Source organism: Rhinatrema bivittatum, chromosome 3 (genome assembly GCF_901001135.1).
Source record: "Rhinatrema bivittatum chromosome 3, aRhiBiv1.1, whole genome shotgun sequence".
Classification (NCBI taxonomy): domain Eukaryota; kingdom Metazoa; phylum Chordata; class Amphibia; order Gymnophiona; family Rhinatrematidae; genus Rhinatrema; species Rhinatrema bivittatum.
In genome coordinates, this window is record NC_042617.1 from 567,029,413 (window position 1) to 567,055,035 (window position 25,623).

The following is a 25,623-nucleotide window of genomic DNA, read 5'->3' on the forward strand; positions in this document are numbered from 1 at the left end:
CTCGGGTTGAGCCTTAGGGTTCCGGGGCCAGCAGGGCTTAGGCATGGGTCTCTGGATGCAGGCGAGCTAGTGGAGTCCAGGGCCAGGCAAGGTCAAGGCAGGCAGCAGACAGGCAAAATAGAGGTCCAGGCAAGGGTCAAAACCAGATATCAGTCCAAAGAGCAGGAAGGCAGGACAGGAAGAGGATCTGGATGGGCAGAAGAGACAGGAACAGGCTGTGCGGACAAGGCAGGAACAGGCGGGATGGACAAAGCAGGTACAAACCTTGCATGATGAGACATTGGAGGACTTATTGCTGAGGCGAGGAGAGCAGAGAGAGCTGGCATCGGGGATGAGTAGCACAGCTCGCAGGAGGCCCCCACAAGCCACAAAATGCAACAATAGGCTTTCAAGCCCACTGGTACCAGCTTTCCATTTAATATATACATCACCTCCATTGCTTCCTTAATCCATCTTGCAATTGATGCTTTTGAGGCTGCTTTTTCTTTATATGGACCTGTAAACAGTACAAAAAGTCTGCATAACCTAAACTTGTTTATGACCTCTAGGTATCTCAATAGAATCCACCTAATATCTAGGAATCTAAGTTCTCTCTTGCTGTTCCAGCATTCTTCCTTTCCAAAGCATAATAATTATTTGATTCATGTGAAAATACGGCACCACCTTTGACAAAAAAGATGGGACTGATCTAGACCTTATGTCCAGAAAATGAAAGATAAGGATCTCTGCAGGAGAGCACCTGCAACTCTGAAATCCTTCTATCCAGTATCCAAGCAAATCTCGACAAGAATGCTGTCTTTATTGTTAAATCCTTTACAGAGGCTCTCCTCAGGGACTCAAAGGTTGCCTTGGATAATGTTTTTAGGACCAGTTTCAAGTCCCATGTGGGACTATTTGTCTTATTGATGGACAGATGTGATTTGCCCCTTTCAGGAAGCTATCAGGCCGATTCTGTAAGATCGTGGGAGAGCGGGCGCTCTATGTTGAGCGCCCGCTCTCCTGACATGCCCAGCCACCTATCCTGGGCACGCAATCCTATATTTAAATGAGGGGTCGCACTAAAAGGAAGCACTGGGGACGATTACGTGCCCCTAACGCCTCCTTAGCCCAGGCGAGGTGACTCTGTCAGTGGGTTCAGGAAACCGACACTCAATTTTACGAGCGTCGGTTTTCCAAACCCGCTGACAGCAATCGGTTAGGAAAATGGACGCCAGTAAAACTGAGCATCCGTTCTCCTAACTGGACTGGTCAGCACATTTATTTTATTTTTTACATTTTTGGTTCCTCCGACTTAATATCCTAACGATATTAATTCGGAGGGTGTACAGTAAAGTAGTATTTTCTGCTTTTCTGTACACTTTTCTGGGTTGCTTACAAAGTAATGCCTGCCCTTGGGCAGGCGTTAATTTATGAACGTAAAATGTGCGGATTGGCCACACATTTTACTTTTTGAATCAGGGGTGACCAACTAATAGCCTCATCAACATGCATTTGCATGTGATGAGCGCTATTAGCTTTCAGGAGGTTTGGCTGCGAGTTTTCAAGGCACTAAACCCCTTACAGAATAAGGGGTAATAGACGCCCCTCGAAAACATGCGACCAAATCCCTGTTAAACATGTGCATGGCCGAGCGCACTTTACAGAATTGGCCTGTATATCTGGGTGTGATGCTAAGGGAATCCACTTAAGCTGCTGCCTGTAACATTCTAGGGCAGCTACTTCAACTGTCAATGAGTTTATTGCTAACCCTTTGTCCAATCCATCCTGAAGCAATTGTAGAATGATTGCAGCTTGCATCTTCCTCAGTCTCAGCTTTCTCTTATTTCACCATTCTTTGAATATTTTTCCAGATTCTTGTGTAACTTAATGAAATGGAACATTTCCTCACTTTTAGGAAAGTTGATATTACTTGGCTTGAATATCCCCTTTTATTGAGTCTTTTCCTTTCAAGAGCGATGCCATAAGACAAAATTGCACTGGGTCTTCCATGGGTACTGGTCCCTGATGCAGTAGCCCCCTTTTCTATGTGAATTTGAGCGATTCTGCTATCGAGTCTGATTAAATCCACATACTGTGAGCCTAATCTGGGGCTACTAGAATGACCAGCCCTGGATTATCTGCGATCCTCCTCAGTATCTTCCCCAATGGTCAAGATGGGAGCACATAGAGTAAAGCATCAAATGGGATAGACACACTGGCTATGTTTGTGCCAGTGTGTCTATCCCGTTGGATCTCCATTCCTTTGTTCGGCTGCATTACTACTTTGCCTTTGTGTTCAAGTATATTGCCATTAGGTCCCACTATAGGCTACGTCACCTGGCTACTATTTGGTTGTAGGCTTCCTCGGCCAATTCCCACTCTCCTGTGATTTAGGTAGTCTGCCTGCTGATTGACTGTTCCTGTTATGTGGTTTGCTGTCCATCTTAAGAAGCATTCAGCTTCTTTTGATATCTGCTGGCTTCTTGTCCCTCCTTGTCTGTTGATATAATGAATACATTTTAACTGCTTTCCCCTTTAACTTTGGAAGAAAGCTTTCCAGTGTTAATCTGACTGCTCAGATTTCCAGGTGGCTCGTCAAGAAAGGCTCTTCCGTGCTCGACCACCTTCCTTGTGCCACTTCTCCTTCACAATGTGCTCCGCATCCTGATCTGCTCATGTCTATGGTTACCTTCACTGCCTAAGGAGGTTCCAAGATTGATTCCCCTTAGCAGATTGGCCTTAACAAACCACCAGTCCTCTCTCCGGCTCTATGGTAACCATTCTACTGTAGAAGGTACAAGTGAGCCCTGGCCTAGGAGACTGCTTTGATGGTCGCTGTCATTGAGTCCAGGAGTTGAAGGTAGTAGAAGCTTGTGGGGAAGCTGAAGTCCGCATTGCCCTTATCTGGACTTGCAGCTTGTGGATTCTTTTGTCTGTTAAGAATACTCTCCCCTTCCTTGTATTGAATTAGACTCTGAGGTAGGTCAGCAGCTGTGATGGCTCCAGCTGACTTTTGTGTTTGTTTACTACCCATCCTAATCTCTCCATCATTTGGATGACTCTGGTAGTTACCTGGCACCCTTCCTGTAAGGTGTTGGTTCTTATCAGCCAGTTGTCCAAGTACAGATGTACTCTTACCCCATCTCTGCACTGTGCAACTGCTACTACTACTACTGTTACCTTTTCAAAAGCTCTGGGAGCTGTGGCTAGACCAAAGGGAAAGGCTTGGAACTGGTAATGATTTTCCAGTATTGCAAAATGCAAGTAACGCTGATGCTACTTCCTAATTGGGATATGGGAGGTAGGTTTCTGATAGGTCTAGGGATGACAAGAACTCTCCTTTCCTTACTGCTACGATCACTGTCTTTAATGACTCCATCCAAAAGTGCAGTACCTGTAATGACTGGTTTACCCCTTTCAGATCCAGGACTGGACGAAACATTCCTTCTTTCTTTAGGATGATAAAGTATGTTGAGTATCTGCCTTTCTCTCTTTCTTCTGTTGGGACCAGCACTGCCACATGAAGCTGCAGCAGGCTATCATCGATTGTACCGCCGCCTGTTTGTGAGCCTTGCATGATGATAGAACAAAAGCTGCCTTTATTGGGGGTTTTAGTTCTAAAGCATATCCCCACCAGATAACGTCTAGGACCCAGTGGTCCCTGGTGATACAGGTCCAATCCTCCGCAATAAAGATGTAACCTTCCCCCTACCGATGGGACCAAGGAGTGTCCCTGACCACCTTTGCTTGTTGCAGGTCAACCTTGGGTCTTTGTCCATGCTGCTGTGCTTGCTCCCACAAAAGGGCTGCACTCTGCCCATTGGCCTATATCTATGATTGCTAAAAGACCTACTCATCCTGTGTTGTTTATAAGCCCTAGACCAAGATCTACCTGTACCTCTTCCGGGGCTCATTCTGCCTTTGTTCTCAGGCAGCCTTTGTGGCTTAGACTCCCTCTAGCTCTTCTTCAAAAAAGAGCTTAGCCTTGAATGAAAGTCTGTTTAACCTAGCCTTTGAGGCTGAATCTGCTGCCCAGTTTCTCAACCATGGCAGGCGCCTGGCCATAACGGTCATTGGCATTTGTCTGGCCGTTGCTCTGGCTAGGTCATATAGTGTCAGCTGAGAAGGCTGCCATTGACTCTAAATGTACAGGGTCGCTGCCATTGGATTGTAATAGCTCCAAATCTATATTCCAGGTGGGTTGTTGCATCCACTTGACCAGCACCCTCACTACATATCCCTCATAAATCACAGCCTGGCCGCTTTGAAGGATCCTTTAAGCATGGATTCCACCTTTATGTCTTGTGGGTCCTTCAGCATCACCCCTCCTTAAACTGGGCTCATGGTTCTCTTTGTAACGGCCGTTTGTGCTGCATCTACCTTGGGCAGCCTCAGCAGCTGATCCCGTTGTTGCTCCTGTGTTAGATACAGCCTTTCCATAGCCCTCCTGCACTTAAATGTTGCGTCAGAGCGATCCCACCGTACGCTGAGCATGTCTAATACAGCTGAAGGCACCAGGAAGACCTTAGCTGGCTTTCTGATTAATTGGGTACCCTTTGGGGCCCTTCCTCCTTTGGCTGATCATCTTCCAGGTTTAGTGGGATACCCTGGCAATCGGCAGCCCCAGATTCAAAAGGGATGTCCAAACCTTGAGCTCCATAACCTCCAAGCTGGGATCCACCAACATGATGCAGCACTCCAAAAGCAAAGAGAACCTAGATTTTTCTTCCCAGCTATCCCCTAGCATTCTACATGCCAGATCCCAATGGTTGTCTTGTATCTCACTCCCACTGATAAGCGTTGGCTTTTCCAAGCCTTACCTGGCTATTAACTATTCATGGACTTTTCCTTCAGGAACTCGTCTAATCTTCTTTTGAACCCCATTATGTTAGTTGCCTTGACCACATCCTCTGGCACAGAGTGAAAAAATCTGCCTGTTGCTAGTTTCATAAGAGTGTACCCTAGTCCTAGAGTTATTTGAAAGGGTAAATAATTATTCCCTATTTACTCATTCCATCCTCATGATTTTATAAATTTCAATCATATCCCCTCTCAGTCATCTGTTTTCCAAGCTGGCAATCGGCAGCCCCAGATCCTCATTCCTAAATAGTCTGACAGCTGCATCTGTTGAAGGGCTCACTTTCTTCTTTATGAGAATCTGTCACAGATTCCTCCTCCTTTTCACAGCGACTACTTTCATCCCGGGGCCATAATTGATCCACTTGTAATCTGGATCTCTTAGGGGCTTGGGGCCCATCCTTTGGAGGGTTTTTACCGCTGGCCTGTTCTTTTACTCTTTCTGCGTCTCATTTGGCAATGTGCTTTATGCATTGCCATTACAAAATCAGTAGAAAATTCCTGTTCTTCCTCTTCCTCTGGGCTCATTACCGCCTTCTCCTCCGGGGTGTTTCCCAGAAAGGGCTCCAAGGCAGCTGAGGAGTGCCTGGAACACCCTGCAACATTCCCTTGCTCTAGCAGCACTGAGATCGCGGCCTCGGAAAGGCCCCACTGATCTATATATCGTTATTTCCCCACCTGGTGCTGCATTTGGGTCTGCTCTGTCGCAACTCCTGCAAAAGGAATCTGCAGTGCTGGCTACACGGCGGGCCCTGCGTTTCTCACATTTCCTTCTGCACTCCATACCTGCAATCCGAGGGGGGAAGGGGGAACATCAGGCAGCTGCCGAATACCTACCAAGGGCCACGGGTTGTTGCTTCATATCTGTTACCCCACCACGGTTTTCTCCTTCACATCTGTTACCCCCCTTAATGAGACTGCTTTACAAACATCACAGGAGGGAAATGCAGGGATCCAAGCCCTGATTACCCTGGGAGAGGGAAGAACAGATCACTTAACTCGGCTGTCACCCCAGATACCACTCCCCACAGATCAGCCAAGGCTACTATTTGGGGAAAACTGTCTACCCTCGAGTTTGTTGCTCCAGGAGCCAATCTCCACCTTTCCTGCTGGACCTAACATCACCTACTATCTGCTGGAGACAGAGAACTACTGAGACCATCCCTGCCAATATAGGGAGGGACATCAGTACAAAACAATTTGCACTCTGCCTCCATCTGCTGGTAGGAGGGGGATGAATCCCACTTGTCTGAACTGCTCTGCAGGAGAATGAGGAAAGTCTCACTTCAGTCCAGGAGGTCCCTCCTGCTTACTGGCTGCAACCTTTGTGCTGGCAGATGATGGCAGGAAGCATTTTAGGGAGGAAGTGGCAGCTATTCAGCCCAGCAGCATATATGAGGGTAGTGGAAGGAGGGAGCAGCAGCTTCACGCATATAGAGCACATGCCCAGGCTTAATTTTTAGATAAAAACAGGCAGGACCAGGGCCAGGTGTGAACTCTCTTTCTCTCTCTCTCTCTCACACACACACACACACACACACATAGACTAAACATGCTCGATGAGCACTGATAGGCAAAGGGTGGCTGGGGGTTGAGCATACAAGATCTCTGGGGTAGGGAGGAAAAGGCATATATAGAGAATGGGGCTCTCTCTCTAACCCCCCCGCCCGCCTCCTCTCTGCCCTGGTGATCCTCCATCCCCAGCCACCCCATAAATTCCCCAGTGGTCCTTGTCCGCCCCGCTGCCCAGTTTAACCCCCCACCCCCATCCCTGGTGCTCCTCAAATCCCTCCTCTCCCTGGAAAATCATCCTCTCCAGCAACTCTCCTCCTTTCCCCCCCATAGCCAGTAAAGTACAGGCCTTCTCTTCAACAAAGAATCATCTGGCCCACATCTGCCTTGAGCATTGGTCAGAGGGGAGGGGGCAGACTGGTGTGCACCGTCCGCTCTCCTCAGTCTCCTTGGACAGTGGTATGGGGCATGAAATTCAAAAGCATGGAGTGGTAGGAAAGGAGAAGCACCACATGCTCCTCACTCACTCACTTCTCTACCCCTCCCCCCCACACCCAATCTTCTCTCCTCTTCTTAACTCATTCTCCACCCCCCTCTGATCACTTTATTCACAGAACCCCCCTCCCCATCTCTGATCATCTCACTCACACCCCGCAGAACCTTTGATCCCCTGCCTCACTCTTTCCCCCACATAAACCCACAGCTTCTCCAATCCCTTCACTCACTCTTTCGCCCTCTACACCTGATCATCCACTCTCCTTCCCCTTCCTCTAATCCTTCCCCCCCGACATCCCCTCATTCATTCTTAGCCCTTTCACCCTGATCGGTGTGGTGGTTACTAGCAGCAGAAGTGGCGCGGTCTGGCATGATGAGCAGAAAGCTAACACGTTTTTTGTTTTTTTTTTTTAATCTTGGCTGTTGACTCTCACAGCCTCCTAAATTGTGCTGAGAAAGTGCACAAAAATCAAAGCAACGCGGCTGCCTTTGTCTCAGGGTGAGCAGTTCCAGCACTCTGTTCTTCTCTGCTTCCTCCAAGGGCTAGAAGGCCACAAATAATCCATGCACCTACTGGCTCCGTTTTGTTTTCTCAGGAGAGCCAGAATGGATATAACACTGCTGGCTCTACTTTCTCAAGTCCCAGGAAAAAGGTGGCAGAATGCCGTTATGGGTTGTTCTGCCAGAAATTAAGTACTCGGTACCAGACAAAAAAAAAGGGGTTTGAATTAGCACAAGTTTGAAAGTTTTGAGCAGTAGTGCCATTCATCAAGGTTAGGGTTGAAGCCTTGACAATTGGTACTGCCGGTTAAATTGCAGGAACACAATTAAGATGAATTGGCTCTCTAGGGCCCCCAGTTTTGTTTTCTATGTTCCCAGTACAACTGGCCTATTGCTTTTTCCTGGCACTGAATAGAACAGTAGGGTGTTTGGTCTATAAATGTAAGAAAGTCTAAAGACATCAAGAAAAGGAGGGAGAGTTCTGGTCACAACCTTGAGCTCCATAACCTCCAAGCTGGGATCCACCAACATGATGCAGCACTCCAAAAGCAAAGAGAACCTAGATTTTTCTTCCCAGCTATCCCCTAGCATTCTACATGCCAGATCCCAATGGTTGTCTTGTATCTCACTCCCACTGATAAGCGTTGGCTTTTCCAAGCCTACCTGGCTATTAACTATTCATGGACTTTTCCTTCAGGAACTCGTCTAATCTTCTTTTGAACCCCATTATGTTAGTTGCCTTGACCACATCCTCTGGCACAGAGTGAAAAAATCTGCCTGTTGCTAGTTTCATAAGAGTGTACCCTAGTCCTAGACTTATTTGAAAGGGTAAATAATTATTCCCTATTTACTCATTCCATCCTCATGATTTTATAAATTTCAATCATATCCCCTCTCAGTCATCTGTTTTCCAAGCTGAAGAGCTCTAACCTGTTTAGCCTTTTTCCATAAGAGAGCTTATCCATCCCCTTTATTTTTTTTGTCATCTTTCTGCAACCTGGCATGGAGTCAAGGAACTACTGGGCAGAGCTTGCAAGCTGCAAGTGTCCATCAGAGAGGCATAACAGCCAGAGAAGCAAGGGTCAGTCGGAGGGAGACTGTGGTAATCCTAGAACTACCCCTTCAAGTAGAAGCTTGGTGAGCCTATGGCTTGAGGCTCCACCCTTCCGCTGTCAAACTTAAGACTTCACAGATTTCCCGATTCCTGTCTTTAGACAGTAGCTTTCCTGTAAGCCCCTTACCTCTAGACACTTTCAGCGTAGCTTCCTGCAGCATGCTGCATCCTAGGGCCTGGATGAAATTATCTGCACTTCCTGTAGCCCTTTTATAGACCATGCAGCCAGCATTTCCTGTGGGTGCTGACTGATGATGTCATCCCAGCTCTGGTATATAAGGAAGCTCAGTTCCACCACCCAGTGCCTCAGCAACAAGTCCCTTCTGTGCTTTCTGCCTACAGTGCTGGTTGATTTGTGGCCTTTTCCCCCTTGTCTGTTCTATCCTTGTCTTGCCTGTTGCAGGCCTTACCTTGCGTAGACCCAGTCCTTGGCTCCTTCCTCCGTCTTCTCTGCCCTTGCCTCTCGGACTATCTGCTGATTACCTGACCCTTGTCTGGATTCTGATGTTGCCTGATTGCTGCCTGCTTTGACCCCTGCGTGGATACCGTCACAGCCTGTTTACTGCCTGCCTTGACCCTTGCTTGGATATAGACTCTCTTGTTTGCTGCCTGCCCGACCTCTGCTGCATCCACACGCTGCTTGGGTCATTCCATATCAAGCTCCCCGAGTTAGCAAGGACTTGAATCTGTTCCTGTCTACGCTACTCTGCCACTTCCGTGCTGCTGCAGGAAGCTCTCTCTCTCTGCCCTTCGGGGTACATGCTAACCTGGGTATCTGCTCCTCGGGGGCCCTCTGCTTTATTTCAGGTTCCTGTCAGAGATCAGGTACTCGCTCTGACTGCCAGAGCTTGCCTTAAATACTCTGGGTTGCAGGTGTCATCACTAGGGGACATGGGAGCCTTTCCCTCCGTAGCCCCTTTAAATCCCTGTCGGTGGCACATGCATGCACCTAAGGGCAGGGGCCAAGGAAGATGGTGGCAGCGTGTTCTGTACAGCCACTATCTTTGAAGCTGTGGGTATTGTTAAAGGAGCATTTTTTTCAATTACAAAGGCTCTGTTTTTGCCATCCATATTTAGAACATCTTACATAAGAACATGCCATACTGGGTCAGACCAAGGGTCCATCAACCCCAGCATCCTGTTTCCAACAGTGGCCAAACCAGGCCACAAGAACCTGGCAAGTACCCAAACACTAAGTCTATTCCATGTTACCGATGCTAGTAATAGCAGTGGCTAATTTCTAAGTCAACTTAATTAATAGCAGGTAATGGACTTCTCCTCCAAGAACTTATCCAATCCCTTTTTTTAAACACAGCTATACTAACTGCACTAACCACATCCTCTGGCAACAAATTCCAGAGTTTAATTGTGCGTTGAGTGAAAAAGAACTTTCTCCGATTAGTTTTAAATGTGCCCCATGCTAACTTCATGGAGTGCCCCCTAGTCCTTCTATTATCCGAAAGAGTAAATAAGCAATTCACATCTACCCGTTCTAGACCTCTCATGATTTTAAACATCTCTATCATATCCCCCCTCAGCCGTCTCTTCTCCAAGCTGAAAAGTCCTAACCTCTTTAGTCTTTCCTCATAGGGGAGCTGTTCCATTCCCCTTATCATTTTGGTAGCCCTTCTCTGTACCTTCTCCATTGCAACTATATCTTTTTTGAGATGCGGCGACCAGAATTGTACACAGTATTCAAGGTGCAGTCTCACCAAGGAGCGATACAGAGGCATTATGACATTTTCTGTTTTATTCACCATTCCCTTTCTAATAATTCCCATTCTGTTTGATTTTTTGACTGCCGCAGCACACTGAACCGATGATTTCAATGTGTTATCCACTATGACGCCTAGATCTCTTTCTTGGGTTGTAGCACCTAATATGGAACCCAACATTGTGTAATTATAGCATGGGTTATTTTTCCCTATATGCATCACCTTGCACTTATCCACATTAAATTTCATCTGCCATTTCAATGCCCAATTTTCCAGTCTCACAAGATCTTCCTGCAATTTATCACAATCTGCTTGTGATTTAACTACTCTGAACAATTTTGTATCATCTGCAAATGTAATTACCACACTCATCGTATTTCTTTCCAGATCATTTATAAATATATTGAAAAGTAAGGGTCCCCATACAGATCCCTGTGGCACTCCACTGCCCACTCCCTTCCACTGAGAAAATTGTCCATTTAATCCTACTTTCTGTTTCCTGTCTTTTAGCCAGTTTGTAATCCACGAATGGACATCGCCACCTATCCCATGACTTTTTACTTTTCCTAGAAGCCTCTCATGAGGAACTTTGTCAAATGCTCCTGTTTATGGAATGGTCTGCCATATACCTTGTCTATTCTGATCTCCAGGTGCTTAGGAAATACATAGGCTAAAGGCCTGGTTATCCAATCAAGGTTTTTAATATCTTTCATTATGATTTTATTATTTTTTTTGTTTGCTGGAGTGTCTTAGTGCTATCTAAATTTTTTTATTTTGAGTCATTTTAATTGTTAATTTGATAACATTGAAAGTGCTATTTTTTCATTATCATTTATTTGATATTAAGTTTGTTTACATTTGCCTGTATACTGGCCTTTTTTCCAGATTAGCAATTTATAAGTAAAACTGAATTAGATTGGATGCCAGAAGAAGTGTTATAGACCAGCACTTTTAATAGATTTTTTGGCATGTTTGGGAAATCAGTTAAAAAGACCAAATTGGGGAGTGAGTTAGTATTGGATTGCATTTGGGAATTTATATGCTTGTCTACCTAAAGTGGAAAAGTCTCAACTGGGCCAAGAAAACAAACCGGTAACCGATCCAAGATGGCAGATAGCAACAGACACAAAAAGTAGAATCGGTGTGAATTGGACTTTATTGAATCTTTATTGAATCGGGCAAGATTCAATAAAGTCCAATTCACACCGATTCTACTTTTTGTGTCTGTTGCTAAAGTCTCAACTGGATGCACCAGGTAGATGAAAGGAGCCTTCTTCTACCATCACCTATTATGTTACTAACAGGCAGATACAGTAAGGTGCGCTCCGGTGGAGCACACTGTTAGCCCCCGGTTGGACGCACGTTTTCCACGCACTATTTTTACCCCTTATAGAGTAAGGGGTAATAGCATGTGGAAAACGCGCATCCAACTCCTCTGAAACTAATAGCGCCTGCAACATGCAAATGCATGCAAAATACTTATTCCCGCGCGATACAGAAAGTAAAATGTGCAGCCAAGCCGCACATTTTACTTTCAGAAATTAAAGCCTGCCAAAGGTAGGCGTTAATTTCAGCTGGCACCGGGAAAGTGCACAGAAAAGTAGAAAAAACGTTTCTGTACACCCTCCGACTTAATATCATAGCGATATTAAGTCGGAAGCCCAAAAAGTAAAAAAAAAAAAATTGAAATCTGCCCGCGGCCCACGTGTTGGAAAACGGACGCTCAATTTTGCCGGCGTCCGTTTTCCGAACACATGGCTGCCAGCAGGTTCAAGAACAGACGCCGGTAAAAATCGAGCGTCAGCTGTCAAACCCGCTGACAGCCGCTGCTTCTGTCAAAAAGGAGGCGCTAGGGACGCACTAGTGTCCCTAGCGCCTCCTTTTATCACGGGCCCTCATTTGAATATTTTTTCTTTCTGAATCGCGCGCCCAGGAGAGTGGGCACTCGCCGGCTCTCCCGCGGGGTTTTCTGTATCGGCCTGTCTGTAACTTTCCATGTGTAGTGCCACAATAGTTACCACTTAAGAGGAAAAACAAAATTAACATTGTTCTCTTGAATACAATTAAAAATGTTCTCGATAAAAAAAAAAAAAAAAAAAATTATAATACTGTATCTCTGTCTCTATCCACACATAATACTAGCCTTTCTTCCCTTTATTGTCCTCCACCCATGTTCGTGAAACCTCTGTTTTTTTTGTGCTGTGTATGTCTTGGTGTGATCTGAAATTGTTTTATTTACACAGCATCATCGGAAATAGAGAAAAGAAAGAAGCCCTTTTTCTCATGCAAATTTATCAGAGCTTCTCTACAATATTTGATGTAGAGGTGATGGAGACTCTGGCACCCAGCACCAACTCAAGAAAGCCACAACACTGCCCACGGTCTTCTTAGTGTCTGCGTTTACTTTCTTCTCCCTTTTCAACGGCATAGTTAAGTGTTAATTTATCTACTTATTTTTCTTGTAAACGTTTTGCTCTTTAATTATTGGTGTGAGATACTGCTAAATACAGCTTGCTACATGCTGTTTGGTTATCGATGCTTACTGTCAGCAGATGTAGAAAAGAAAATAGCTATGCAATAAAATGTAATCATTTTTATATTTTTTCACTGAATCTGAATCTTTATTTAAACATTCTTAGTTAAACTTTCCTCTTTGCTTCTGCTGTCAGCTATCCTTGTTCAAAAACTTACATGTGACAAAGCATCGTAAGGGTCTTACTGAAATAGACTTTTCCCTGTTTTGTATCTACAGAAAACACATTTTTATTGACTAAGGTCTTTAGGCCAGATGTCCTAAGCATTCTACCCCACCACTCCTCAAAATAGATATAAAATGAGAAAAACCCTTCAGTGCATCTAATCATAATTGTTATCTTTCCTAGGGGCTGATGTAATCAGACCAGTGGTGAATTTAGCGCTAGTTTTCTATGCATATTTTTTTTTTTTTAGCATGTGTGGCAAAAACAGGACCTCTGCAGGATGTAATAAGGGGACGGCATGCAAATGATACGCGCAGAAAATCCATGCAAACCAAATATCTGCCTAGATATGCGTGCTGAAGGCCCTGTGCAATAAACCATGCATAAACCCGCATTAATGTGGTAACCCTGTGATTGATTCTTGGTTGCAGTGAGTTAGTGGTCCAGAAGTGGGATTGAAGGTGAGTAGATCAATGTCTAACCCTTTCGTGATCCATCACCAGCTGTGTGGGAACTATAATGGCAGATGCGGGTGAACAGGGGAAATGCAGTAGAGATCTGGAAAGAGGCTACAAAAACATTCATCATTTCTGACACGTGCCTGCTCCAGCTCCAACCTCGCTTCTGGTTTAATTTTTTGACCTCCAGACAGGCACTTTCACTTAACTCCTGCCCTAGGCACAAAAAAACTGCACTAATGCCAGCGTGGTTCTTTGCACTGATGATGAATAGTTAATTGCCTACTTTGCATGGGATTAGCATGGACTCACCCTAAAAAAAAAAGCTGCTGCTTTTTGAACGAGTTTGTGTGTGCATTTTATCCACACTAACTGTTATTACACACTCACGTAGGTTAGTGCAGGAAAACACGTGTAATACCCCGCATAAAAACCCACAGCAAGTCTAATGCAGTTTATTACAATGGCCCCTCCCCAGTGATTACCTCATGATTTGTAGCCACTAGAAACAAAAAGTATGGAAAGTAGTGACACTACATGCTAATAGTAAGATTAGTATATTCAAATTATTTTATTCTTTAGAAGGAAGTAGCTGTGTGTGAGATGCTGGCACGAGATGAGCACCATCACAGTGATTTATTGCTCACTTGTGGCAATTACATCAGCAAAGACATCTATAAGCTAGCTCATTTATTTTATAGTAATGCCTTTTGCAATAGTTAAGTATAAACTGCCAATAAATACTCTAGTATTGGGGCTTAAACGTCGGTGCTAATGGCCTTTAAAATGGTTTCCAAATAATATATGCTGTTTCGATCTATTTAAATTAAACAGGATCGGAACCAAAAAGCCAAAACTAATAGCGCGTTATGCTTACCGAATCCTAACCTTTCCAAACACGTTGCAACACCAGAAAAGCAGGCCTGGATTTGCCACTAGGCCTGGGCCTAGGGCAGACAAATTCTGGGGCACAGCAGGCCAGCTGAAACTGTACTTCTTCCTAGTTCTGCTGAATCTCAACTCGGCGGAGAATAGCCTGCTTCCTGCTCCAAACCCTTCCAGTGCAGAGAGAAGGAAAGAAGGGGGTGAAGCTGGAAGAGACAAAGGAAAAAAAAAATGCTCTTCTCCCTCTTCCAGCCCTTCCCCTCCTGTACAGCAAACAGGAGAAGGGAGGCGAGGCCACAGCAGGAAGCCAAGGAAAAAGTCACTCTGCTCGCTAATCCTGCACCTCGCTTGTTATTCATGGATTTAAAAGGATTACGTGAACCTGGAGCAGAATGCAGAACAAAGAAGAGAAGGGGGTGCCTTAGATGTTCTGCTCTGTGGTCTCTTGTCTGAAGGAGGAAGTACCCGGGGCCAGCAAAATTCTAAATCCGTCATTGCAGAAGAGCCAGCCACAAATAATTTAAAAGTAAAATAAATCACTTATAACCAAGGGCAAAAAGTTTGAAATAAAGATATTCAAGAACAGTAGCCGGTGCAAGACTACAGCCTTACACAGCTTCCGCTAACAGCAATGTGTAGCAGCTGCACGCCGATATAGAATACTTTTCAGAAACGGAGCAGAAGACTACCAACACCTTGCATACTTGCAGTCACTATTACTACTTGGTCGGTTTGAGAGGGGGGGAAAAAAACCGTAAATGAGAGGAAAACCCGGGAGCTTTCGCGCTGCAAACAACCAATAGATCTCATGGGATGGGTGGGCAAGCAGGCAACTACGGCTTCTTGCATTACAGCACAGCAGCGCCTTACTCCAGCTCTCGCGCGCTCTCTGCTGCCTGGCGCGAGCACGGCCAGAGCTCTTTATGTTATCACGCCCGGCCCGGCCCAGCTGAGTTAAATACCACAGGGGGAGATCGGAACCTCTGCGAGGGAACAGGTACAAATGTTACCAAAAAAAAAAAAAAAAATTCCGTAATAGAGCGCTGCGCTTTCACACAACATACTTTCAGCTGCACAGAGCTCCCGAGCAAGCAGGTGATAGCGAGCACAGCACGAGGCGAGGGTGGGACGTGAAACCACATGGTAAGCCTACTTTCATTACTGACTACTCAAAAGGCAAACAGAAAACCGATTTGACAACAAGTGAATTGGATTGGTGAGAACACTACGTTCGAAGTTCCCTGGTGGTCTAGTGGTTAGGATTCGGCGCTCTCACCGCCGCGGCCCGGGTTCGATTCCCGGTCAGGGAAGCCAAACTTTTTTTGTTCCTATTTTAAATAGATATAATTTTTTTCACTTGTTTCAACTGCTGTTTTAAAAAGTTAAATTAAAGTTGCATGGTTTAAATGTATTTCTTTTTTTTTTGTTAAATGGTTCCATAGTTTTGAAATGTTATTTGACTGCCGTTGCCGTGATTTGAGGTACTGCAAGCTTCCTTCAGTAACCAGGTGTCACTTGCAGGGTATTTAGGGACCTTTTTATTTCTACTTACATTTATATCCGGATTTACGCGCATAACCTTTTAAAAATCCGGCCCTTAGCATCACAGTCACAGTTGACTTTTCCATGCTTTCCATGCTGTCCTGGTGTTGCTGATGGACATGTGTGTGAGATAAACAGCTGGTGTGCTGTAGGCTCACCATTAACTCCTATTGCACACTAGCAAGATAAGGCCATTGCAGAAAGACCAAAATAATTCTTTGCTTCTGTGTTTACTAATGAGGATGCTGGGGAGATACCAGGAGATGGTTTATATGGGTGATGAATCAGTTGAACTGAACCAAATCACTGTGAACCTGGAAGATGTAGTAGGCCAGACTGACAAACTACAGAGTAGCAATTCACCTGGACTGGATGGTATGCATCCCAGTTCTGAGGGAACTAAAAAATGAAATTTCAGATCTATTAGTTAGGGGTTTCAGTTTTTTTAAGGACATGTGGCTTGAAGAAACAGTCTTTTAAGGTAAAGTTGATAAAGTTTTTTAGGTTTATTTGGTTATCGATGATTACACCAAGGTTGTGTGCATTATGCTTGAAAGAGGTCAAGGGGGGAAGGGGTGCTGTATTATTGTGTGTGGAGATGAATAGGAGCTCAGTTTTTGCTGTGTTAAGGGCAAGGTGTAGGTTGGAGAGTAGTTGGTTTATTTCATTGAGGCAGTTTTCCCAGGTCTTGAGAGCCTTGGAGAGGGATTCGTGTATGGGGATGAGGATTTGCACATCGTCGGCATAGATGTAATGGGGGAGGCCAAGGTCTGATAGGAGTTGGAAGAGTGGTAGGAGGTATATGTTGAAGAGGGTGGAAGAGAGGGAGAATCCTTGGGGAACGCCTTGGTTAAGTTGGGTGGGTGTGGATTCTGAGTTACCAATCTTCACTGTGTAATGCCTGTCTTCAAGGTAGGACTTGAACCAATGTAGGGCAGTTCCTGCAATGCCGATTTCTGAGAAGCGGCTGATAAGTATGTTGTGGTTAATGGTATCGAAAGCGTTATCCAACGGTATCCAAGTGATCCCAGTTTTTCCCCATTTCAAACTTCCCCCCCCCCCCCCCCCCGACTCCTTCCTCCCCTCCTACCCTCTTACCCTCCTGTCTCCCACCCTCCTCCTGTTCCTATGTACAGGGAGCTAACAATGCTATGATCCGCTTACTGATTTGGAAAACGTACACATTCCATTATCCCAGTGAAGTTACTCAATTGTCAATGGTTTCTGTTGTAAATTAGACATCCATTGGACAAATGGAGTCCACACTTTTGAGAAATACGTGTAGGTTTTATAATTAAGGGCTGTAATCTTTCCTAACTTGTGTATTGAAATAACTCGATCCTAGACTGATTGCAATGAGGGGATCGTCTAGTCTCTCCGCTTTAATGCTATTTCACATCTAAAATGTATTTAATATTACATTTATTTATTTTATTTTATTTATTTAAAATCTTTTCTATACCGTCGCTAAGTTATATACCATCGCAACGGTTTACAAATAGGCACATAGACTAAGGTTAGTAAATCTAGGATATCGTACATTCTAACAGGTGCCAATAAAGTTCGGTTACAATTTCATAAATAAAATCATTATTTCAGTAATGTTGGTCAAGTCCAGGTATATTATTGAGTTACTATCTCTTTGAGATATTACTTCTTAAATGTAGGATTGAGTACATTCATTCTCATCTGCATTACCCTGCATTCCCCAACATAAACATTTGTTTATTAGAGCATAGGAACGAGACTTGCAGGAAGAAATATCAGAGAACATCTGGAGGGACATTTTTAGAAATATAGGCAAGGGTTTAATTTCAGCGGGTCTTTTTGAGAATGGGTATAAAGTGTTATACCGATGGTATTTCACCCCAGAGAAACTGCATAGAATATTCCCAGAATCCTCAGATCAATGTTGGAAAGGCTGCGGTGGAGTGGAACCTTCTTGCATTTCTGTTGGGTATGCCCACTAGGACAATCTTTGTGGGCACAGGTTTCGGAATGGCTGAGTTCTATTCTTAAGGTAAAATTGATGCTAACACCAATGCAAGCACTTCTGGGGGCCGAAAGAAGATAGATACATGCAAAGGTTGGTTATTCAAGTGATATTGGCTACTAGATGTGAAATAGCATTAAAGCCACTCTCTCAACCTCCTCAGTAGTTATCCATCATAACAAGTTCAGTGGCAGGCGGCAGGCAGACAGAGTCCAATTCCAAAGCAGAGTCTCAAGGAATGCAAAGAAACACAGGATAAGGCAGCACTAGCACAAGCAAGCCTGTAGCTGAGGCAAGGCTTGTGCTGGGACGCTGGGTTGATATACTCTCAATTTCCCGCGCTAGCGCAGGGGCTCTCAGGAGGAGCGTCATTATGCAGCGAGGGGAGGGGCAAGCTGTTGTGTGCGCTGCGTTGTGCAGTGTGACAATGGCGCCATCGATGAGAACCCATGCCGCCTCGGGAAGCCATCAGCAGGGAGCAGGTATAGATCCCCATTTTAATATATACATTTTTTGGCTAATAACATTGTCACTCTACACCACCATTTCACATATCTGTTAGGAAAGGGAACTCCTGGCAGATTATCCCAGAGAAAAATGTTCACCGTTAAAGAAAAGGAAACTCTACTCAAACGAGTAAGATAGTTGTGAACATGAGCCCAAAACAGGTGCAGTATGGACAAGTCCAAAATTGGAGACCTAATGTGCTGTTAACTGTTATGGCTAGCGTCAGTCTTGAGCAAGCACTCGAGGCTTGGCATACCAAGGCTCTCTAGATGGAAGAGAAGTGAGGTGTGCCCTTGCAGTGGTGAAGACGGTCCAAGTCCCGGCCACTCCGCCGACCTATACACCCCGGGAGACCACACTATTATGATGGTCTCTGAACAGTCCTCCGACCATTCCCAGCCCTTTCGGACCTGCCGCAGGGAGCAGCAGAGGCGGCAGGCCGGACGGAGGTCAGGTTGGCACAGGACTGAAGCGGAGAAAGCAAGGCCTTGGAACTTGGAGCAAAGCACAGAGGACGAAGACAGGAACAAGAGGGATGAGCAGGACCCTCAGGCCCCGTACCAATCCATTGCCAACGGGCTGCCCCAGTGGATAGTCATGGACCACACTGTCTCCTTCGTGCCCTATACAGCCAAGAGGCTGGTCGCGGACCACGAGAAGAGCGGGAGAAGCTCGGGAAGTCACTCAGCACAGGGTAGTGGAAACCCCACGGGTCCTCCAGAGTTGGAACTAGGAATCAGAAGCAAGAGTCTAGGAGCTCGGAACAGAAGCAGGAACTTTCGGAGGCATGGATCCCACATCCTGGAGCATCAGGACTGGAACATCAGGAACAAGCAGGAACATCAGGACTAGAATATCAGGAACAAGCAGCAACATCAGGAAGTCCAAGGGAGACACAGCCTAGGTAGACTAGCGCCATTGCCAAAGCAAGGACTGAGTGAAGAGGAAGTCCTTTTATAGGACAGGAACAAGCAACTCCCTGGGAGGAGTTCAGATGGGCCACACCTGGCTGGCCCTATAACTGGAGAGGAGAGCTGTGGGCCGGCCCCTAGGGAGAAGGGCGGGGCCCAAACCAGGAAGTCCAGGTGAAGACTGAAGGGGGCTCAGGCAGGCCCCGAGGACGTTGAAGGCCTCCCAGGCCATGGAGCAAAAGCTGGGCAACCAGATCAGGCGAGGCCCCGACTTCGGAGCGGCCTCCAGAAAAAGGTGAGAGGCCTCCCGTAGCTCCAACTACAGGAGGAATCGTAACAGTTAACATTTCCACATTTAGGGCAATGCCCAGTTCCCGGGATCCATATTATACTGCCCCTCGCCGAGGCGATATAAAATCTATGAAGGAATTTAAATTGAGTTGCATAAGTGGAGTATGAGCAGATAAAGATTGAACCCATGTAAATATCCCTTGTAATATGCCAAGGTCAGCTTAGTCCCCAACTCCCTATTTCAATCCTCAAAGTATCCCATCGCAAGGCGGGCTGGTGTTTACTTATTAACTTATACCAGAAAGATATCTTGCGTCTACTGGGATCTTCCAAATCAGGAAAGTCTGAGAGGAGTTCCCAAGCATGATTGTGTGGGTCAGGCAAGGTCAAAGAGTGAATATAGTGTTCTACCTGGAGTTAGGCATAAAAATGTTTGGGATTGAGACCATACCCCTCTTTTAGTGCTTGAAAGGGGTGCACCTGATTCATTTCACTTCTACGTGCAGTATGGTTTGAATCCCCCTATCATTCCACTCTCTAAACACCTTATTATGCAATCCCAGACCAAAGTCTTCATTTTCCAGCAGCGGTAGAAACTGAGCAATTTGGGGAGTAAGTCCCATCATGCGACGAAATCAGCACCACGCATTCAAAACGGGTCGCAGGAGAACAAAACTTTGGAGGTGAATGGGAAGTACCTGTCTAAGTTTACGCAAAATAAAACGTAGTTGGAGTGAATACATTTCAAGGGGTCGATTTTAAAAGCAGTGCATGGCCGTCCATGTGAGTGCGGTTTCTGGCGCAGGCCCATGGACGTGCCGATTTTATAACATGCGCACCGGCAGACTGGAAAGGAACTTCCCTACCCCCCTACCTAACCTTCCTTCCTCTTCCCCTCTCCTCCCCGCCCCCTAGACTTAACCTAACTAATCCCAAATTCTTTATTTCAATGCTTACTGCTCCTCTGGAGAAGTAATCTGCACACACTGGCCGGCTGCAGGCATGCGCTTCCCTGGGACAGCATCGAATGACGCTGTCCCGGCCTGCCCCTCCCTGCCCAGCCCCTCTGGAGAGGTCCAGCACTTGTGCATGTACCAGGGTTTACGGGCGTGGCCAGGCCCTTTATAAAATGCACGTGGCGCGCACAAGGCCCAGCCATGCGCATAAACCCAGGTATTTGTCCCTGTCCCAGGGAAGTGTGCGCCGGCAGCCGGCTGGCAAGCACAGATTACTTCTGCTCCAGAGGAGCAGTAAGTATTGAAATAAAGAATTTGGGGTTAGTTAGGTTAGGTTTAGGGGGCGGGGAAGAGAAGGGGAGGAAGGTTGGGTAGGGGGGAAGGGAGCAGATTGGGAGGAAACTAGGGGAGGCCCGATTGCGTCGCTGCGTGTATTTACCGAAAATTCCCCCCCCCCTCCCACGTGTGCGCCACCTGCACATGCGTGCTCGGATTTTAAAATCTGGCACGCATGAGCACGCGGCCATCGGATTTTATAGCATGCGCGCGATGGCCTTGTGCACGCGCCAGGAACCGCACACACACGGACGGCCGCACGCTGCTTTTAAAATCGACCCCTTGGTCTCTGTACAGATTGCAAAATCTTATAATGCATAAGCACAGAGCCCACCCCTGAGACATTCCAAGAGCAAAATCTCAAATGTGGGGGCGTCATCTTGTTCCCATTTATTCCATGGTAAAAGCAAAAAAGAAGAAATCTCAATCAAAAGCCTAGACCTCCCAGCCAGGATCTGAGCTTAAAGAAAAAGAAGTGTGAAGGTGAATGTGTACTCCATCAAATAGCATTGCAGAGGTCAGGATCAGTAAACCCATATCATATATAGAACCTTCTACAAACCTTCTCCCCCAGCCATCCCCCCTCTTCCAGCACAGAACCAAATCTTTCTCCCTACACATGGGGAGCGGAGCCCGTGTCCCACATGAAACATTCCCTCCCTCCAGACAAAGAAAGAAAAGAGAGAAAAAAATACACAAGGAACTGAATAGCTAAGAAACTAAGTGCATGAAAGACAAACCCAAAGCTGTCTCAAAGAAATAGTAAGTCAACAACAATGTAATACAAAATATGCACTTGTAATGGCAATGTTCCCTTGGAGAACATTAAAAAAAAATGTTAAACTTGTTGCAAGGTGTGCTAGCCATATCGTTGCAGCACAAATGTCACGCACGAACTGTATTCGGTGTAAGAAACCAATGAAAAGGCTTATAAACAACAAGTCACTGGTACAGAGAAGGGCGTCCAAAATGATAAAGGGGATGGAACAGCTCCCCTGTGAGGAAAGACTAACGAGGTCAGGGCTGTTCAGCTTGGCGAAAAGAGGGCTGAGGGGGGATATGATAGAGGTCTATAAAATCTTGAGTTATGTAGATCAGGTAAATGTGAATCGGTTATTTACTCTTTCGGGTAATAGAAGGACTAGGGAGCTCTCCATGAAGTTAGCAAGTAGCACATTTACAACTAATCAGAGAAAATTCTTTTTCACCTAAAGAACAATTAAGCTCTGGAATTTGTTGCCAGAGGATGTGGTTAGCGCAGTTAGTGTAGCTGGGTTTAAAAAAGATTTGGATAAGTTATTGGAGGAGAAGTCCATTACCTGCTATTAATCAAGCTGACTTACGGAATAACCACTGCTATTACTGGCATCAGTAGCATGGGATCTACTTAATGTACTTGCCAGGTACTTGTAACCTGGATTGGCCACTGTTGGAAACAGGATGCTGGGCTTGATGGTCCCTTGGTCTGACCCAGTATGGCAACTTCTTATGTTCTTAACAATTATTGGCCAGTTAGGCTTGGAAATGCCACCTCTTACTGCCAGAAATGAGCAACACGAATGGATCTTCTCGTTAAGATCTATTACATATTGCGTCCCCATCTAGACGTTTGGTATTTGGAGACACTTTGGGTGGGGGAGTCATATCATTTCTCTTGTTGGAGATTTGGAAGAAGAAAATGGTATTCGGCTGCAGTACCAGTGAACCACTACTAGATGGCATAAGGAACAGAGATGAGCTATGCTATATACCTGTTAATGGGAATATTCCAGATACATTTTACTAAGGTTTTCTACTGCTGGTTTCCCTTTAAGAGAGCTGGAAAGATGATCTTTTAGAGGAGTTGGTCTAGAGGTATATATAATGCGGAGTAAGGTGTGGTGGGGGAAGGCCGAGGAACCTCCAGGATGTAGTCAGCCATCAGCAGGGAGCCAGCCTCCAGGCTGACAGGCCCTTGGACCCCTCCTATTGGAGTGGGCCCTGCAGGGACTCTTCCTTTCAAGAGGAGAGGCCCAAGACCCGAGGTGAAAGTGGTATTTCCTCCCAAGAGGAAATGGCCGGGGGACCCTGGAGTGGAAAGTGAGGAGAAACTGGAAGAGAAAACAGGTTTCCCCAAAAAAGAGGAATGACTCAAAGGAGCAGCAGAGTATGGAGGAGGCTGGAGAAGTCCTAAACCCTGCTGGAGAAAAGAGCACAGGGACCTGGGTGGAGCGTTCCTGTTGGCCTATGGATGTGCAAGTGCCTCGATTAGAGGGACCCTGAGGAGATTGTGAGATGAAGGCATGGAGCATAGGACTGCTGGGGTAGGTTAGTGGCCCCGAGGATGTGGGAATAATCAGGGCAAGTGAGTCACGCATTCTTGCTGGGAGTGGTTGGAAGAAGGAAACGTGGAGTACTGAAAAGGTGTGAGGCGTGTTGAAAATGGTTCTCTAAACTGAGGAGCACAGTTTGCTGGTGGACTTTTGTAAACTGCATCATGGCTCTGAGTCCTGTTGAACCCTGAATTATTCAGCTACATTGTGATACCCTTTCTAAAATCTTTTGTAAGTAGCTTTCTGGCGTGTAACCCCAGAAATGAAAGTTATTTATTTCAATTATGCTTCATGGTAGAGTGTGGATTGGGGGGCACCCTTTGGCTGCCAGCAACAAGGGAAACGGGGACAGAGAGGGCCAGGGTTTGTAGTGGGGAGATCAAAGAAGGAATCTCCCTGTGCAGCTCCAGAGGAACCAACCTACCCCACTGCCTCTAGTCCGGGTCCACTTCCCCATCTGCATGACCCAAATCAGTAGTCCAACAGTGTCAGAGCCTCTCAATATTTTATGTATGCCACGAAGGAATTATCCATGCTTCTTCCAAGATGGCTTAGACTGGTCACTGTTGGAGACAGGATACTGGGCTTGATTGGCCATTGGTCTCACCCAGTATAGCATTATGTTCTTATTTGGACATTTTGAATTTGGCACAATAGTATTTTTTACAGAACTAGTTGATTAAAGAATGTGTTTTAAACACTGCATCATCTTATTTTAATAACAGCATAACATATCTTCCAATGTATGTGTTTTTCATGCAGATTTTCTGTGGGCAAAAGAGGCAGAAAAGCATCATTGTAATATTTTATTTATTTATGTATTTATTTATTTATTTAGTGATTTTTTTTTTTGTATACCAGCATTCATGTTGATACATATCACGTCAGTTTACAACACAAATCACATGTTAGTTACTACATTTGCATATAAGAGAAGGGTAACTTTTAAAATGGTTCATCTAAAATATAAAATCTGTCTCAACATAAGCTAAAATACAATAACAATGGATCCAAGTACATCTTAAAAATACAAATAAAACTGTATAACACAAGGTGGCGCTCTAGTTTTACCCATTGCATTGCTTCAGAAATTACATAGCATGAGGTGTCGGCACTGCAGAAGCAGTTGGCGGAATATACGAGCTAGAAACAGGTTAAATTATAAAATGAAAAATAGTGGCAGAGCAACTATTGGGATTTTGATGTGCTGAGAAATAACTTTCAACCTATGGGAATACAGCTAAACTGAGTGCACGGAAATAAAGGTTAAAAATACATGGAAATAAAATAAGGTAATACCTTTTTTTATTGGACTAACTTAATACATTTCTTGACTAGCTTTTGAGAGCTAACACCCGTGGACTAACACAGCAACCACACTCTTTAGCTAAATTAGGTAAAACCACCAAAGGCAGTTAGTTAGAGTCTCCTGTGCTGAGGTAAAAAGCAGCTCAGAGCTTGCTGTCTTTATTAAGCTACCAGGGAGGAAATCATGGCATCCTGATATTCCACTTGCTTGTAGCCACCCACTGGAACAGATAGAACGTAACTAACCCGACTACTGAGACTTGTTCCCGGGTTGTACTATGGAGACATTAAGTTTCCTTTGTAGAGGCGATGTCCTTGGCTATGGTGTCAGTGCGGTGGTCTTTCCTTAAGCTGGTGGAGAGTGATGTTCCAGACGCATGACAACTGCAGTGTTTGGCATCTTTTTCTAACTATCAATGGCGGACGTGATTCCTTCTGACTCCAGTGGAAAGAAATATTTGTCTGTGTAGGAGACTGCAGGTTTTCACAGACAACGTGGTCCCCAGGTAGAGCTCTATAATCTTGGGATTCTTTCAGTTGGGAGCCTGGGGCTTATGTTTGGCGACCCGGAGGAATAAAGGAAGTAGAGAATCTTTTTCTTAATACTGTAGATGCATTTGTAACCCTTCCCTCTTACAAGGGGGTTAACCTTCAGAAACTGCTGTTTGTCACTTGCTGCAAAGCCTGGGAAATGCGTGAATTTGCGATGCGGAGCGCAGGATTCACCTGCAAGGCCCAGGGGCATTACAGAAGAAACCAGTCCACACCATGTGTTGTGTTCCAATAGAAGTTAAAGTCCGCAAAATCATTCGGCATGTTCAGCATTACCAAGAAAATGCAGGGAAAAAGAATAGTTTAGGTAACATACAGGACAAAACAATTCAAGAGTCCACTCCCTTAAACTTCTCCGGCTGCTTGAGAAATGATAGCTAGAAGAATCTCCTCTTTTCTACCAGCTCAGCTCTCTCTTCTTTAAGACCTTCATGGAATGACGAAAATTCTCCTTTATGTCTTACCGACAAATCACTGGCAGCAGGCTGTCACAGACCAATCCTTTCCTTTTGACAAAGGGAAGAATCCTCCTTAATTGTCTGCGACCATTTGCAAGGGAGGAAACCCTCTCCTACAGAAGTTCAGAGTCCAAAGCCAAGCCCAGCTCCCGACTGACTTTACGTCTGTCTCAGAACTCCAGGCCACTACTCAGACTTTCACTCAATGACTCATGGAGTCACCTTTTATATTATTTTGGCTT

At 45.4% G+C, this 25,623-nt stretch overlaps 1 non-coding gene across 1 annotated transcript; it reads left to right on the forward strand.

Annotated features, from left to right (window-relative positions):
• Positions 1–15,453: 15,453 nt before the first annotated feature.
• Positions 15,454–15,525, forward strand: TRNAE-CUC. Its single transcript has one exon. It is a non-coding gene; the product is annotated as a tRNA-Glu (tRNA).
• Positions 15,526–25,623: the final 10,098 nt, after the last annotated feature.